Source organism: Schistocerca piceifrons, chromosome 8, assembly GCF_021461385.2.
Source record: "Schistocerca piceifrons isolate TAMUIC-IGC-003096 chromosome 8, iqSchPice1.1, whole genome shotgun sequence".
In the NCBI taxonomy this organism is placed as follows: Eukaryota; Metazoa; Arthropoda; class Insecta; order Orthoptera; family Acrididae; genus Schistocerca; species Schistocerca piceifrons.
Genome location: NC_060145.1, coordinates 416,087,992 through 416,107,526, shown reverse-complemented (window position 1 = coordinate 416,107,526; position 19,535 = coordinate 416,087,992).

Genomic DNA, 19,535 nt, shown 5'->3' with positions numbered 1-19,535 from the left:
ACACTGGCGGCGGCGGTGCACAAATGCTGCGCAGCTAGCGCCATTCGACGGCCAACACCGCGGTTCCTGGTGTGTCCGCTGTGCCGTGCGTGTGATCATTGCTTGTACAGCCCTCTCGCAGTGTCCGGAGCAAGTATGGTGGGTCTGACACACCGGTGTCAATGTGTTCTTTTTTCCATTTCCAGGAGTGTAGCATCCAGAATCAAGTTAAGTAAGGTTTATGAATTTTATTATTTTAATAAATGTGTGTGAAAATTAATTAAGTTCTGTCTAAAGTTGGTCACCATCAATCTGCTACTCTAAGCGTGCAAGTGGCATTTCTATCGTCTGACCTAACGGCAGAAGATAAACGCGCCACGATAAGATCACGAGACATATTGCTGACACTCGCCTACTTTGTTAGAGTGACAAGTCAAATAATCTGATGGTGTGTGTGCCGAAGGTCTTACAGTACACACACCACACTTTTTAACACTTACATTTATTTTCCGATGCTAATAAATTTCTCTTTTTCAGAAACGTTTTTGTTCCCGCCCCAGTAGCAAAGCTGATCTCCTACTTTTTGTATCATATTTCATAATGTGATTCTCTAAGAACAGCTCGGTTTAATTAGGTTACATTTCATTACTGTTATTTTAGTTCTGTTTATACAGGGTGGGCAAATAAGAGTGTCCTGGAGAAACACACTCCCAGAGTACAAAGAAACACGGCAGAGGAAAGGAAATGCAGTACTAACCAGACTATAGCAGATGTTGACCACCATTCATCTCTTGGCACTTTTGGAGCCCTAGTGAGCAAATTGCCGAAGGCGGATCGAACCAGGACTGCTGGAATTGCTGCAGTCTCATCCGAAATGTTCTGCTGCAGTTCTTCAAGACGATGAGGGTTGGACAGCTATGGCTGCGACCAGACTGATCTCTGCTAACAACACCATCAGGCGTGAAGATTGTCTAAATGTGCTCCAAGGTTTTCGCAACTGTATGGGCAGTTGGTCCATCATCATGGAAGTAACTGGAGATCTTTTCCTTCTCCGTTAATGCTACCACAAATGGTTTCAAAATATTCGCAATGTAACGCGCCGAAGTCAGCATCTGATGAAAGAAGATGGGACAAATAATGCGGCGTGCAGATACTGCACACCAAACCCCAGCGTTCTGAACATGCAATAGTGTTTCATGGAAGTTATGAGGATTCTCCGCCGCTCAGAAACTGTGATCCTGTGGGCTGACATAGCCACTCAGATGAAATTATACTTCGTCAGATATAAAGAACAGATCCATGATCCATTTTTATCTCAGCGAACAGCGACTCACAAAACTGGAGACGCTGAGGAGCATCTGCTGGTTTTAATGCATGAACTACAGACACTCAGTAGGGATGCATGTACAGGTCCAAGTGAAGTATTCGTCCTCATGATCTGAGGCGTCTTGTCACGGTCCGCGCGCCTCCCTCCGTCAGAGATTCGAGTTGTCCCTCGGGCATGGGTATGCGTGTTGTTCTTAGTGTAACTTAGATTAAGTTAGATTAAGTAGTGTGTAAGCTGAGGGACCAATGACCTTAGCAGTTCGAAGATCTTACCACAAATTTCCAATTTCCGTCCGCATGAGCGACGTGATATGCTGCTCTCTTGCGACAGGCGTCGAGTTGATTTGGTAACACTCTGAAGCTTTTTCTGCTGAACTGCAGCTACATTTTCCGATGTGCGGGCACGTTTCGGAACGTTTCATGCGTCGTTCAAAACAGGTCATGTCTGATGCCTTTTCGGAATAATAGTTTGCACGCACTCTTTGCTGGTACACCATTAAACTACTCTGCAAACAACTGACCACACCGTTTCCTCGACTTTGTTGTCACGTAATTTTCCACAACAAACACCCGATGCTCCACTGTAGGTACCATCGTTCCCTTTGCACTGCTCCATTCACACTGACACAGTCTGCACCACGCTCTGAAGCGGCGTGGACCATGTGGCAGGGTGTGGTTATGTGCATACATTCACGTGCAATCCTCCGGGGCACTTTTATTTGCCCCACACTGTAGTCATCTTACGGCATCACTTGAGTTCCCAAGTCCCGTGCTGTCTCTGAAGATTTGAAATGTCACCAGGGAACCTCGCATTCTTGTATTTCTTCATCCTGAATTTTAAGTCCCTTCCCAAATTCACCCTTGGTTTCCTTTTCTACTTGTTTAAAGTACAAATTGAATAAAATCGCTGAAGCGCTACAAACCTTTCTCCGTTCCTTCACAAGTACTGCTTCACTTACACGCCCGTAGACTCTCACAAGTGTAGTCCGATTTCTGTGCAAATTGTAGATAACGTTTTAGTCCCTGTATTGTATTTCTGCTTTCTTCCGAATGGTTCTACATACCGTACACCTTGACGCAGAAGAGTGGCTTGCGCGTCTCAGGAATGCAGGTAGCCGTAAGGTACGGGTTATCTGTAGAGAGACTAGTGATTCCTAAAGAGGGGCATCAGACTTTTCAGAAGTTTCCGAGGCTACAGTCTAGGTGACAGGCTGTCCTGCTCTTGGTACATTAGCCAACATAGCCTTGCTATGTTGCTACTGTCAACATCTGAAATCCTGGCGAAACTACAGCCGTAATGTTTCCGGAGAACGTGCTGCTCTACTCTGTTGGTTAGTGACGATGGCATCATCTTGGGTAAAATATTCTGAAAGTAAAATACTCTCACATTCAGATTGCTTGGGGAGGTGTAGGCATTAGGAAAAACAAATCTGGCATTCTACAGGCCAGAAGGTGGGACGTCTAGATTTCTTGATCGGCTATATAAGTTGGAGAATTTAGAAACAGAAATGGGAAGCTGAATTTAGACATACTGAGAATTAGTGAAATGAGATGGCAGGAAAGTCAGGACTTGTGCTGATTTTTGTCAACACAAAATCCTAAAGAAACTACTCAGTTCGTTAAGAAAGAGGATAATGTAACTGTGATGGAGAACTGCAATTAGGTAACGGGAAAACGAAAAAAAGAAAAAAATGGTAGGTGAATATGGACGAGGAGAACGGAATGAGAGGGCAAGCCATCTGGCAGAATTTGGACTGGTATAATTTAACCATTGAAACAGCTTTGGCTAAGTGGCCGTTAGCTACCGAAAGCAAAATAAAAAAAATTAATAAAAGAATTGGTAACAGTTCAGAATCATGAAAGAAGGTTTACTACGTGGAAGGGACCTGGAGACATTGAGAGGATTCAGACAGATTATATAATATTAAGACAGAGATTTCGTAACCAAATTTGTAACTGTGGGGCATTTTCGGGGACAGATGTTAATTCTGACAGAAAGGTTGTGTTATGAACTGCAGGCAAAAGAAAGAAATATCAGAAGCGTAGGACATTAAGGCAATGGATCCTGTATAAAAGAAGCAGAAGTTCTCTAGAGTTTCCAAAGGACCGTTGATTGAAAGAGATGAAATTTAGTTGCCTCATTTGTTGGTATATCAGTGTGGACTGTCAAATGTGTCTACAAGGAATGGCGTATACTTGCAGCCATATAAAACGGTACATTATGTTGTCGCTGAAGGAACTTATTTTTTCTTGATATTAAAAACATTTTGATGCCCTGATGACTGCTCTGATTCGACGTCCACCAGTAAATGTCTTAGAAACACAGTTTTCACAGAAGACTATAATTGACTTACAAAGTACACTATAATTTTAATTAACACCAATGGTGTTAGGTACATCTATACAGTCTATATTTCTGAAATACTTCTTGAATTCTTCTTTCATATATTACAATAATAGTTTTCCAATTCATTTTATTTAGGCTATCTCGTACGCCCTAGTATTAACCATCAGAACTTCGCCATAGTGCCCTCAGACACCAATAAGTTATTTTTTACTCGTCTGTCTTCTGAGGTTTTATATAGCTCACCACCAATTGCTCTCTTGTACCAAATTCCTCACCTCAGAGTAGCATCCTATGTCCTCAGTTACCTGTTGGACCTGTTCCAACCACGACCGGCCGCCATGTCATCCTCAGCTTGTAGGCATCACCGGATGCGGATACGCAGGGGCATCGTGTCAGCACACTGCTCTCCCAGCCGTTGTCAGTTTTCGTGAGCGATGCCCCTACTTCTCAGTCAAGTAGCTTCTCAGTTGGCCCAACAAGGGCTGTGTGCACCCCACTTGCCAACAGCACTTGGCAGACCCGAACGGTGATCCACCCAAGCGCTATCCAAGCCTGACAGCACTTAACATCGGTGATCTGACAGGAACTGGTGTTACCATTGCAGCACGGCCGTTGGCTGCAATGACACCACATATAAGCGATAGACTGCTGGCAACCACACCTGCAGTGTCTCCTGCAATCGGTCACACACAAGAATTTATCAAGCAACTTCAACGAGCATTCCAAACACCGCTGTGTCACACCTGCAGTGTCTCGTGCAATCGGTCACACTCAAGAATTTATCAAGCAATTGCACCCAGCGTTCCAAACACCGCTGTGTCGTAAACTCCTGTTACAAACAAATAACTATATTCAGGAGCAGTGGTAGTTGTTCTACAGAAGTCGAATAAAACTAATAAGAAAGTAGGAATTATAATTTATCGACTTTGTTTTCGAAATATTCAGACATAAATTATCAGCTTCCAACCAAAAAAGCTTACTGAAAGTGTGTGCCATTTCGAAATTATCTTTAATGAGTTTATTATTTTCCTTTAAAGAAATATCTTCATTCAAGGGATTTCTTTTCTACATATAACTTCTTACTGTGTATCAAATAATTCTATCTTGTTGCAGGAAGAATCGCATTTTTCCTTAAAAATATATACATTTCGATGCTTGGACGACTTTGCTTAGAATTTTTTAGAACACAATTTTTAAGTTTTTCATGTAGGAGTCCATAGCCTAAATGTATCGTCTAAATGACAGAACAATTTTAACCATAGTAGGCAGTCAGTTTTAGTCCTTTAATGCACCATTTATATAAATTACGTTACTGGCCAATTTCAGTCTTAACTATCAAATGTCTGCAATATGGTACCAAAAGTACAGTAAATAAGTGAGGCATATGAGTGGATAACATTATGCTTGCGTAACACAATTATTGTTTAGATTATGTACACAATATTGGTGATATGTGTGTCACATTTAAAAGTGTTTGTTTCGGTTTATGTAGGAACAGACACGTTCCCACACATACACACGTCGAATGTTACATGTACGATCTTGCTCACACCAATCAGCTCATAAGAACAGCTTTCACCACACATCACTTAGGCAAAAGCCCTTATTAACAGGTGGCTTACTGGCCCTTGCACATTCATTTAATAGCATAATGTGTACTTTTCCACACTAATACACGCACATAACTGTTAAAAATCGCGGTAAACATGTATCAACCAATGAGCATTCTAGGACATGTCATTTCGCAAAGAACAAGTTATTGCCGCAGGAAGGTGTAGTCATGTGACCACTGTCTTGCATACATGTCGTTAATTCTTATTAAACTTCTTACATAGACATAATTAAACTTTCGTTATTGCTGCATTGTTGCTATATGGTCCTATTCCCTTTTTTAAAAAAAATGACTTCATATTTTCAGCATTGGCATGTAGCTCTGATGTAATAAGAGCATATAGCAAGATAGCAGCAATAACGAAAGTCTAATTGTGCCTATTATGATTATATATACTGTGAATGAAGTTTAATAAGAATTAACGATAGTTACGCAAGAGTATGATCACATGACCGCAGTGCCGTCTGACAATAACTTTGTCTCAGAAAAATGACAGATTTTGGCATGTTCTTCGGTTGATGCGTGCTTTCCATGATTTGTAACAATTACTTGTGTGTATGAGTGGAGAAAAGTACATGGTACGCTGCTGAACAAATGTGCAAGAGCCAATAAGCTACCTACGTGACGTGCTGTGGAAGTCATTCTTGTAAGCTAAATGGTATGTGCAAGATGATATCTATGACATTCGAGATTTGTGTGTGTGTGTGTGTGTGTGTGTGTGTGTGTGTGTGTGTGTGTACCCACATAACACAAACAAACATTTTTTAAATATGATACAAACATCACTAAAATCATTTAATTAAATTAAACAACAACTGTAATAGCAAAGTGTAATGTTATCCACTAATATGTCTTACCTATTTATTGAACTTTTGGTGCTATAATGTGGACATCTGATAACGACATAGGGCCAAACTGGACAGTAATATAGTTTATATTCATAATGAATTAAAGAAATAAAACTGACAGCCTACAGTGGTAAAAATGGTTTGATCATATAGACAATTTGTAATGTAATTAAACACTATTATTATCTGTGTCTATCTTTTCTCTTGTATGACCATTTCATTCTATTTGCAATGCAACATTTAGAAGTATTTAATCTACTTGAGCTGGTTAATTTTTCAGGACAACTGTTGTGAAAGTAGCCTGTGCCTGTGCAATAAAATACATTATACATTTTCCATTAATGCCATGTATATTGTATATATCTTTTCAGTCTGTACATGCAAAAGAATACTGAGGTACTCAATTCTTTTTTTTTATTTCTTAGTGTTGTTGTTCAACTTGAAGGATTTTTACTATAGCTTTCCAGTATTATGATAGGAGTGTTTCTGGCTCTGATAACTCATGTTGTAAACTGATGAGGAAGTTAGATTAAATGAGATGATGAAGGACTTAAGTACAGCTGTAGAACAAGAATGCTCAAAAAATTTAATTAAAATCTAAATTAGTAACTATTACTTCATTCTGATTTGTAATATGTAATACTCATGCATGAAAAAGTGTGTTTATTATGCCTATCAACTAGCATTTAGCAAAGTATAATTCTGCTTGATGTGATGTTTAAAGCTTTCCCAGCATACTGATTGTTCCATAAAAACACGGGAGAACTGCCGGATGTCAGAAACGTCCTGCCACGATATTTCAGCGCAGAGTCTTCTGGCCATCTTTAGGTCACCACTGTAGTAGTACTGGCAGGTACGCGCTGAGCTCTGCCATTTAAAGCCATACTGAGGTGACATTGCGCATGCGCTGCTGAGCGTTCGTGTTCAAAGCAACTCCGTGCGCTGCGCCTCGCGCCCTCCACGGTGAAAGCTTGGCATATCGATATCAGGTCGATTTTCATCTTTATGCAGATAACTACGTTGACTACGAAGTTTCTCTATAACAGGATTCCAAGCAGAGTTTAGTTGATAACCGCTAACTCGATTGATGAGATTCTCGTTGTCGGACAATCTTATTTCCACAGATTCATTGATAATCGATCTCCAAAAGTTTGATGTATGGTCCAAAATTTTTGTGTCGTTGTAATTCATGGAATGGTCTGTGGCAATACAATGTTCGGCGATTGCGGACTCGGTGGGTTGGAGAAGACGAGTATGCCGTTGGTGTTCCACGATGTGTTCCTGCACAGTTCGTGTTGTTTGCCCTATATATGATTTGCCGCATTCACATGGAATCTTGTAAACACCTGATTTACGCAGGCCCAGGTCGTCTTTAACGGATCCCACCAGTGATGAAATTTTGGAAGGAGGGCGAAAGATGACTCTGGCTTGATACTTTCTCAATATTCTGCCTATCTGTGACGAAATATTCCCAATAAATGGTAGATAAGCAGTCGGCCTGAAGGCCTCTTCTTCTTCCTTGTTCCGTCGTTTGTAGGTCTGTATCACTCTGTTCACTTGCCTAGTTGAAAAGCCATTCTTCAGAAATACTTTTGGCAGGTGTTCCAGTTCCGCTTGAAGACTGTCAGAGATTGTATGGGCACGATGGATTAAGGTTTTGAGAACGCCCATTGTTTGTGCTGGATGGTGGCAACCAGTAGCTTGCAGATACAGGTCTGTATGAGTGGGCTTTCTGTACACCGAGTGACCAAGTGTGCCATCACTCTTACATCCCACCAAGACGTCTAAAAATGGCAAGCAACCATCTTTCTCTATGTCCATGGTAAACTTCATGTTTTCATGTATGACGTAAAAATTCTTGGAGACGGTCCATACCATGAAGCCACACTATAAAAGTGTCGTCAACGTATCGCCAAAATACTCTCGGTTTAAAAGTGGCAGAGTCGAGTCTCCTCAAAATATTCCATAAAAAGATTGGCCACCAGAGGAGACAAAGGACTCCCCATGGCGACACCATCAGGTTGTTCGTAAAATTCGTTGTTAAATATAAAATATGTAGAGGAGAGAGTGTGCTCAAACAACGCTGTAATGTCTGTACCAAACATATTGCCAATGAGGTGTAATGAGTCCACAAGAGGCACCTTTGTGAAAAGAGAAACCACATCAAGACTGACCAATATGTCGTTACTTTGCAGCTGTATTGACTGAAGTCGGCAGATAAAATCACTAGAATTCTTTATGTGATGTGCACACTTGCCTACCACTGGTTTGAACAAAGATGCCAAGAATTTTGCTAAGTCGTAGGTGGCTGCTCCAATGTTACTCACAATTGGACGCAATGGCACATTTTCTTCGTGGATCTTAGGCAGTCCATATAGCCTAGGTGGAACTGAACTGTTTGGTTTCAGTCTGTTGATGACCTCCTTCGGCTATTTGATAAAAGGTCTGCTGTTTATCGCACCACTCGGCTCTTGGGATCCTTATCGATTTTGCGATACGTTGAGTTATATAATAAAACATTGATCTTATTAATATAGTCATCCCTTGGTATGAGGACTGTAGTGTTTCCTTTGTCAGATTTTTAAGACTACTGTATCCACATCTGCTCGTAAGTTACGGAGGGCTATCCTCTCCATGGGCGAGATGTTACTCTTCATTGGTTCACCTCTGGTCAACACACGGCAAGACTCTCGATGAACTTCCTCCGCTTCATCTGTATCAGGGCCACACTATGATTTTGAAATAAGTGTTATTGATGTTTGTTCACATGGAAGTCATCATTGAAGAGTGATGAGTACAGGAAGGAAACCAAAATAAGCGATGGATTCAAAATTCGGATTCGCAACAGGAACAACACTGCAATAACAATAATCACAGAAGAACTGAAGGGAACATGAAAATGATAGGAAGGAGGTAGGTAATCGTTACGTGAATAAAGTATGCCTACAAAGTAAAGAACATTATTCGGCACAGTATGTAGTAATGAATCGTGATGAAAGGGTGCTATCGTACCATTACCCAGAAAACTGAGCTTAGTTTCAAATACGATGTGATTCGAAACGACACAACCACATAATGGGTCAGACGGTGTTATAAATGCTGTCTGATATGATAATGACCATGACGTAAAACAAGATTTATTGTGAGAATGTGACATTATTATGAATGATATCTCAATGCCTGCCGTATCAGTTGCAATCTGTGAATTAAGCTTAGAATTTTTTTGGACAGGAGCGTCAGATGACTGCAATTTCGCTGAAATTACAAGAGCAGTTATGCAGCATAGCTAATTTTCCAGTATCTCCAATAAATAGCTTGAGAATTACTAGTGCAGCTGGCCATAAAAGAAAACCCATACATCTGCAGACATTTCTGAAGTTTTCTATTGATGACAGAGAATTTGAACACAGTGTATTGATAATTCCATTTTTACGTGTTGATTTCTCGATTAGCTCTTACTGTTTCACTGAACATACATAATGTGATCAAAAGTATCCAGACACCCCCCCCCCAAAACATACATTTTTCGTATTAGGTGCACAGTGGTGCCACCTACTGCCAGGTGCTCCATATCAGCAACCTCTGTAGTCATTAGACATCGTGAGAGAGCAGAATGGGGCGCTCCGCGGAACTCACGGACTTCGAATGTGGTCAGGTGATTGGGTGTCACTCGTGTCGTACGTCTATACGTGAGATTTCCACACTCCTAAACATCCCGAGGTCCACTGTTTCCGATGTGATAGTGAAGTGGAAACGTGAAGGGACACGCACAGCACAGCCGACCTCGTTTGTTGACTGACAGAGACCGCCAACAGATGAAGAGGGTCGTAATGCAGACATCTTCTATCCAGACAATCAGACAGGAATTCCAAACTGCATCAGGATCCACTGCAAGTATTATGACAGCTAGGCGGCAGGTGAAAAACCTTGGATTTCATGGTCGAGTGGCTGCTCATAAGCCGCACATCAAGCCGGTAAATTCCAACGACGCCTCGCTTGGTGTAAGGATCGTAAAGATTGGACGACTTAACAGTGGACAAACGTTGTGTGGAGTGACGAATCACGTACACAATGTGGCGATCCGATGGCAGGGTGTGGGTATGACGAATGCCCGGTGAACGTCATCCTGTTGGTGGTCTTCCCTGCAATATTTTCCCTTCGGCTGTGCCTTGAATGATCTTCATTTCCAATTAATCGTCCTGTCGATGAATTATGTGAATAAAGAATCGCAGGATTCGCTGGAAACAAGTACTGGACAACTTATTCTCCCCTCTCTCTCTCCCCCCCCCCCCCTTCCGAGTTCATGAAAGATCGATTTGTTGGTCCTTTCGTCCATCCGTGACATTGTCAGCAACCTGCTATATGTCCACATCTCAAAAGCACCAATTCTTTTGCGATCCTCTTAAGGTATTGCCCATATCTCACGAGATCCATATCAAGGAGAACTGGAAACACCAGAGATTTCAGCACTCTCAATCTAGTATGTCTGGTTAGTGCGCGGTCTTTCCACATCAATGCCAGCTTTGATGCAGCATCCCTATCCAGAACAATCCTATGTCAATATTTCCCGTATAAGACCACCCTTTTTCTAAACCACCGAGCCCAGGTAGACATAGTGATGAACTTCTTATATTCTGATATACATCATTAGCTGGTAGTGACTCACCTCTACCAATTATTGTAATCTTGGCGTTTTGAGCATTAACTGACAATCCAAGTTTCTCGTTTTCTCCTTTAACTCCACCCAATAGTTCCTTCATTTCCACATGTGATTCTGCGCACTGTGTGGTGTCATCAGCAAATATTAAATTACTGATTTTTCGTCCTCCAATTCAGACCCCACCAGTCCAGCCATGAAGACCTTTTCTCATACCATGTTCTCTGTAGATATTAAATGGAAGCGATAGCATGCACTGCTGTCTAACTCCTTTACATAGTTCAAAACGGCTTGAAATAGCTTTAACTAGTCTGATTATTGCGTTATCATCAGAGTAGAGGTTTCTGATAATGGTAATAACATGATCAGGAATGCCCATTTCTGCTAGCACGCTCCACAGTTCTTTCCATCGAACACGGTCAAAAGCTTCGTTGTAGTCCAAGAGACAAAGAACTAATGGGTGTTGAATGCCCTACATTTTTCAGTTATCTGTCTGACATTGAGACTCTGCTCTCGTGTTCCTTTATTATGCGCAAACGCAGCTTGATCTGGCAGTGTTTCCTTATCTGGGGAAGTTCTGAGACGTTCATGAATGACGTTTAGAAGAATCTTGCTGGCATGTGACTTTAATGAAATGATTCTTCAGTTTTCACAACGCTGTGCGTTTTCATTCTTATGAAAGGTAACCATTGTGGACATGGTCCACACCTCTATCCATGTTCTGTTAGTCCATATGCTGTCACATATTTCATGTAGGAACTTCAAACAAAAATCTCAAGATTCTTTTATCATTTCAGCAGTAATAACATCAGATCTAGGTGCTTCGTTGTTTTTCAATTTGATTATAGCTTTTCGGACTTCTTCTTTTAAGATATTCGGTTCTTTCTCTACACAGCGAAGTTTTCCATTTTTATTCATGTACAACTTGTTGCATTACGTTCGCCACTAATCAACAGCTAGTGCTATGTTGGTTTGGAGAATCTTGTTAGTTTCTTTATTTCATTGAATATGTATCTTGTCTCATTGCAGTCTCGGAGTTTCTCAATTCTCTTACATTTTCATTGATGTAATTCCTCTTCAATACTTTTCTGCCCTCAGTGGTTTCGTCAGTAACCCAGTTATTTTCTTCTTCACCCTTTCCTATCCTTGACTACTTCCTCAGATGTTTTAACTAGTGTCTTCTTCAGCAGATTCCATTTCTCTGCAGATATCATGTTATCCTACTGATAGGTCGGGAATGTTTCTTGGACTCTTCCCAAAAATTTGATTTGATTTTCAGCTTTTTTCTCTAAACTTCTTGCTTTTGGAGGTATCCCATTATATTTTGACAGTTTAATTCTCAGTTCAAGACGCATAATCACAGTCAGCACCAGGATGAGTCCTATTTTTTAAACTGACGATCTCCGTCTTAAGCCAATTAAATAATAGTCAGTCTCATTTTGGTGTGTTCTACCTGGTGAGGCCCCGGTACAAAGCCTTCGTGGATGGTGATGGAAGCAGGTATTTGATGTAACAAACTTATTTTCCTGGTAGAACTGAACTCGTCGATATCAATGGTCATTTCTTTATCTAAAACTATGATAGCCAAGTACTTCATTCGATGAGTCTCACTTCCCTATCTTAGCATTAAAATGTCCTTGCAGTATGGCAACTTCGCTTTTGGTTATTGACTGTAGGTATTAAAAAGAGACTCATAAAATTCTTCTAACACTTCATCATCAGCTGTTGAAATCAGTGCATATGCCTGTACTACAATTAGCTTGTGAGGTCTAGTGTTGAATTTCACTAATATTATTCTATCTCTGGCAGGCTTGCATTCAATCACTGTGGAATTCTAATACTTGTGTTCTGACAAGGCAACACCATTAATGGATCCAGAATATGACTGAGTAGTGGTTGCAATCCGATGCATGTATGTGCTTGAATGGTGAGAGATGATTCCAAATGATTGACATAATTTCGAACATATAGCGTAACACTAGAGATCTGAGAAGCTAGTGTACATTTTTTCTTCTTTGACCTCAGTCAGCACAACATCTACTACTACTGTTTGTGTTCCTTCTCAGACATCGCCTATATCTCGGTGCCAAGTTCAGTGATTTTATCCCTAGGCTGCATCGTTGGCTGATAATACGTATTTCTACAATCACCATCACGGTATTTGTCCAGAAAAACCATCCCATTCAGAGGTAATGTCGTACCTCGATTCGTAGAGCAGGTATAGTTTTTAATATGGGTACTTGTGTGCATCTGTAGAAACATGATTGATTGTGAGAGTAACATGCAGTAGCTGCTGGGATCGGTTTTTTCTTTAACATCTCACCGGCTCTTTCTAGGACACAGTGGTAGGACTCAAAAGAAGAACGTACGAGAGATGCATGCCCATCGTTGATTTTCGATCAGTATTATTTGGTATGGTAGGCAATCAGTTATTGACGAAGTAATATACTTAGTAATATTGGTGAGTGGGTGATATGTTCGCATTTGAGCATCAGGTTTATAAAGTATGTGTGTTTGTGGAAAGGAGATGACTATGCCCTGTTGTAGGGAAGGTAAGGATTTGACTTGGAGTACTGTGATAGCAAAAGGGGGGGGGGGAGTATGTCCAGTTATAAGGAAGGTACAGCTATTTCCAGAGCCACTGCCGACAAGAGGGTGTCTTTCCGATACTTCGCTCATTCTCGAATGCCGTTCAATTGAGAGCGCGATCGTAACATTTAATTCTACGTATAATGATAAAGATATACGCGACCGGTTTTCCGAAATGATTCCATGTATGCAAAGTCCTTGGTGGTAATGATTCACGTTTGCAGTTAACAGCAGCATCCGTGCGAATGGAGAGGCCTCTTGGATTGTAGGAATGTATATGAGTTAACTTTTCCATTGTCTAGACGACCAGATAGCGAACTAATACTTAGTGTGTGCTGGGCGGCTTTCGTGATCAAGTGGAACTTTGAGAATATGGTATGATTGCGATGGAGTGATATTCCCTCCCATGTAAATTGTTCGGTTGACTGTTTGTGAACATTTCGCGCGTTTGTTTAATTGAGACAAGATCGAATGTGGTGTGTGGGAGACACGTTTGCCTGTTCTCTAGACATGGGAAAGACCTTAGTTGATTTGTAAACTATATGGATGATGTGGGATCTGTTACATGATAGACTTCGGTATTCGAGAGTGGAAATATGATATTTAATGTGTTTGTTTCTAGTTACTCAGTTGTCTAGAGCACGCTCCACGTAGATAAAGTTTCGGGTTTGTAGAGAAATAATTTCCAGTGTATATCTTCGGAATTACGTTGCGTGAGCGATCGGGAGACTACTGCTGTGTGCTTGATATGGAGAAGTACGACGAAAACGATATAATATTATGGTGAAAATAGGTGTGTTGATGTAATCCCAGAGTCTGGAGATGCCTGTAGAAACGCAAGCAAGCAGGCAGATCCGGACCAGAGAGAGTAGCGCGTTTGTACCGATGGGGAGACGAGTGTGTCTTTGTACATCAATTCTGAGAGTGACTTCGGTTCGCTGATGTAAAAGGGATGATTTTGTATGGTGGGGGATATGAATTGCATGTTTACTAGATCGATACGGTACTCGGTGATATATTGCCGAGATGGAGATCGGTTTCACGGTCCAATATCCTTGCGAATCTCGTATGTATTTGGTGATCTGTAGACAACTTTGCGAGGTTTAGTTGTCGGTGCAAAATGGTGATCCGTGCAAAATAGTTAATTACCGTTGAATGTCATGTCTGTAGAATGATAGGAAAGGCTGATGTTGCTTCCCTATCGGTGTGAGACTGTAGGAGCAATTGTAATATTTAATTCTAGTTATAATGGTAAATATATTCCTGGCTTCGAGTGTTCTTCTGAGTATAGTATGTATTTTATGATCTGTAGACAAGTTTAAGGGTTTAATTGTAATGCACTTTAGCGATCTGTGCAAAATAATTTTACCTCTGAAAGGTCCCGAAAGAATAGGTGGATGATCCTTCGATACCAGCGGCGTCAGTAATTCATCGGATAAACTCTATAAGAGCTAATCATAATGCTCCATCGTTTCTGCTGGGACATAGGAGCCTCTACATAGCTGTGCGAACATTTGCGTATGCTGAGAGAAGGGATGGTATAACGTGATGGGGTTAGGTCCACGAGGAAGACTACATTGGACATTATTGTGCGTTATTTTCGTAAAGAGGTTCTGTTACAGCAAGAATTTTCGTGCATAAAAGCTGACAGAAGACGAAAACTAGCACAAAAGCGCACGTTAAGTATTTCTGAGGGACTATGGAATTTACTAGAGTTAGACTTGGTTATTATTTTAGATAGCAATGTGACTTGAGTAACGTTGCTAGATGCGTCTTGCGATGGTATGTAGCTACACGCAGCGAAGCGTCAGGCAGTTATGGTCCGTTAGAATCGCTAAGGAGAAAGCATATTCTGCTATTCTGGAATGGATTTCTGCAGCGTCTTCGCTGGACTGCAGTTAGAGTGAGGGTCGCGAGGAGTGCCCCACACGTGTGGTCCTGCTTGGAGTGCACACTGTAAATAAGCCCGCCCCTGTCCAGTCGCATATCAATTGCGCCTACGTACAACTTCCGCCTGCATTTGGCTGCAGCTTTCGGCTGTGCTCCCGCCCCATCACGTCAGCACATGTGTCTAGGTGAACACATATCTGGGTAGGAATTTCTCAGAAATGGAGTATGAATGAGATCTCGCCGCCCCATGTTTGCGGGACCTGGGCAGGGGCCTGTGCGTGGTTTGACAGCTGAAGGCCACGCCACGTCCTTGAGCTATCTGTGCGCTCTACTTGAGAGGGGTTTGCAGAGGGTGCTTGCGCGCATTGATTGAATTATTTTGCGAGAAAGTCTGTAGGCTGTGCTATGAGTTATTTGGACAGTTTACAAGTACTGAGAGTGTCTAGACATAACTGTGCTGAATTATTTAGGAGGATTTTGAATGTCTGTACTTAAATTATTTGTGTAAATTAGGAGTTTCCAGAATGAGATATTCACTCTGCAGTGGAGTGTACGCTGGAGTGCTTCTGTAAAGTTTGGAAGGTGGGAGATGAGATACTGGCAGAAGTAAGGCTGTGAGGATGGGGCATGAGTCATGCTTGGGTAGCTCAGATGGTAGAGCACTTGCCCGCGAAAGGCAAAGGTCCCAAGTTCGCGTCTCGGTCTGGCACATAGTTTTAATCTGCCAGGAAGTTTCAAATTAGGAGTTGTTTGTGTGTCTGCAGACTGTGTATTGTGAGCGCAAGTATAAGATGGAGAGTGTTTTGCCTCAGTGTGATAAATATATTCGATCTCGAAATAAAATGTTCGAAAGTAAATAGCGTGGACTCCTTCCTTACCCTCCCCAGCAGCCTAGCGCTTCCTGAGTAATTTTAGCATAATTGCTGCCCCTACAGACCACAATCTGGGACTAGGTCATAGGAGGGATGACAGTACGATCTGATGGCAGTAATGTGTACTATGTCAGTTGGACAGTAAATCTCGTGGTGGAGACGTGTTCAGATCTGTTTTCCTGCGATTTCGCCCCACCATCTTGGATGACATCATGCGCTTTGCACATTAGTACAGGTTAGTGCACGTTAGTGCATGTTAGTACACGTTAGCCCACCAACATGGGTCGGTAAGGGGAGTTGTGCTGGGTTGAGGATCGTGGTGGAGAATTTAACTATTAGATTCCAAATCCGGGTGGGTGTGGCATTGGTGAAAATTTATTCCAAGTCCTAGGTTCTATGAAGCCTAATCACGTGACTAACGGAGTGGTCAATAGGAGTGCAGTATTCTAGGGGTGGAGGGTGCTAGGCCATGAATGAATCTGATAGTGGGAAAATGCGGAACTTCTCATTTGATCATTGACTATTGAAATTGTACATTGATTTATTGAATATGATTAAAATTGAAATGGAATTAAGTACTTAGGTAATTGATAGGTTAGATGAGCGATGTTGGTGTCACTTTAGTTAGCAAATTTACAGAAGACTATGTCCGGCACGAGTATAAAGGTGCGGGCTTGACGCTGTGATGTAATTGGTCGCATGCGGGCCGCTGATGCGGCGCGTGTCCGGCTATAACGCTCGCGCGAGAGAGAGCAGATGATTTTGTGTCGTCACCCGACTTCACAGTAGCGCCATCTGGTGGTCACGATATGAACTGAGTCACATGGGCTCTGGAGCTCGCGGTGAACACAGTAGGTGCCGTTATCTTGACTACCAGTACTTGCGTCATGATCTGATGTCAGGAGAGTGCCCTCTGGTGGCACTGATATGAACTAAGACAGTTGGAGTCCAGACCCAGTGGAGAACACATCTGCTTGAAATTTGTTAAATAATAAAGACATGTCCTTATTTCCCGCCCTTTTCTTTGCTTAGTAGAAATAACCAGGGTGTGGTGCATTATCCTGCTGGGGAGGGGACGTGGCACTTTCCCACCAAAATTCAAACTTCTCGCTAAAATCCGCCATCTTGATTGACGTCACAGCCACCACCTTGGATGACGTCATCGCCGCCATCTTGGATAACAGTACTTTGGAATGAGGCCCACCTTGTTCCAATACTGACGTCCTGTGGCTGCACAAATAGAGTTATTCAACATGGTGGCGTTGCTGTCAGGGTTCCTCCGAGCCATAATCCGTAGGTAGCAGTAGTAGCCCTTTGGCAGCCTGAGCGAGGCATGTCGACGACAGTTCCTGTCTCTCTGTATCTCCTCCATGTCTGAATAACATCGCTTTGGTTCACTCCGACGCGCCTGGACACTTCCCTTGTTAACAGCTCTTCGCGGCACAAAGTAACAATGCGGACGCGATCAAACCGCGGTATTGACCGTCTAGGCATGGTTCAACTACAGACAACATGAGTTATGTACCTCCTTCCTGGTGGAATGACTGGAACTGATCAGCCGTCGAACTCCCTGCCTCACGCATGGTTGTTTACATCTTTGGGCGGATTTAGTGACATCTCTGAACAGTCAAAGGGACTGTGTCTGTGATACAATACCCACTGTCATCTTCAGGAGTTGTGGGAACTGGGGTGATGCAAAACCTTTATTGATTGTGTATGTTAGGCAGACAGAGAATAAATTGGACTCCAGAGAAATGAGCAGCATTACAGCAGTCGGTAAAAGGAGCCTAGCAGCCTCTAACTTTTTTTTTTGCAGATTGATCACAAAAAAGATAGAGTGCAATAGAGACCTGTACGTGATCTACACTACGGTACAACACTTCAGAGGCTCCATGGAAGGCAAGCATTTCACTATCTACATGGTCCATGCTCCTTTAATCGTTTTCTTTACATAGCACATGGCTTGCCTAGACAATATTGACAGGTGGAGTACATCTCTCAGTTCACCATGGACATGAGACACATCAGCCGCAATAAAAAACATTGCAGCTGTCTTGTTCTCACTCACGCATAGTGGGGCAACAACAGGATGACAGCAATTACACTTGCTGTTTGTACAGCACATGTCCAGCCTCAACCTTTTGCATGTTTACACGCCAAAATTATAAACTTCGTATTGGCGTGACACATTCCACAACCTGTAGTGTGTGGTGCATGTATACTGAAAAAGTGCTGGGGTCAGATATTTGAGGCTTACCATAACTTAGCATATTCGGGAGTGAGAGCTACTATCAGGTTCCTCACAAATAAGGTGATCTGGCTGGGCATCAAAAAAATTGGTGAAACTAGGGTCAATCAAGCGATAGATGTCAATCCAAAATTGACAGGCATATATCAGTAACATTGGGCACCATCAACATGCCAAAGTACGTTTCACGCATGTTCGTTTCGACCTCAAGTGACCATTACTCAGCTCTGGACAGTATAATTATTTGTTAATAGTGATTGGTTTGCTCACTGGCTGGAAGCCATACTCATCACAGAGAAGACACAGAAACAGTGGCAAGAACTTTTGTCAGTAGCTGGATCATGAGATCCAGCCTGAGACGATAACAACAAATCATGGAAGCATTTCGAGTCATTGCTGTTCCATGAGCTTCTACACCTATGTGGCTGCTCACATATCAGAACCACTAGTTGCCATCCCTTAAACAACTGGGTGGTAGAAAGGTTTCACAGAACTTTGAAGGCAGCTATAATGTGCAGGAGAGAGCAGTGGATGGCTCATTGCCATTGGTTCTGTCAGGTCTGTGAACAGCTTTAAAGTGGACTGCTCTGTAGCACGACTGGTATATGGAGAACAACCAAGACTTCCGACTCAGCTCATTTTCTACAAATCAAGACACCACCTAAATGAAGACACCACAACGAACTTCAGCCTACATCTATGGAGAATAATGGCTGGAATTCAGCCAACAGCACCAAAAATACAGAGAAATAAATCAGTCTTCGCTCACAAGGATCAGTTGACAACGACACCTGTCTGTCCGAGGGATGACAGTAAATGGTTAACTCTTGGCCTCTCGACCTCACAAAGTTCTCCAACGATCCGTCAACACATTCAAATTAGGGTGGAATGACAAGGAGAAGATTGTTTCCATAGAACGCATCAAGAGGACACGATGGTCCACTGGCTATCGTTCACAGCGTTTGCGTACACGGCGTGAGCAGGCGAGGGGGGCGAGGGAGGGAAGAATTCGTATCCGCCTCCCAGGCTGGCAGCCACAGAAGATCTGGAGGACGCTCCGGCTTCTATTCAGACCTATCACCGGAAACAGACACCATCGACACCGCGACAAGTGATTGTCCCAAGGGCTAGAAGAACTGTGAAACATCCCTGGTGCTCTAGCGCTTT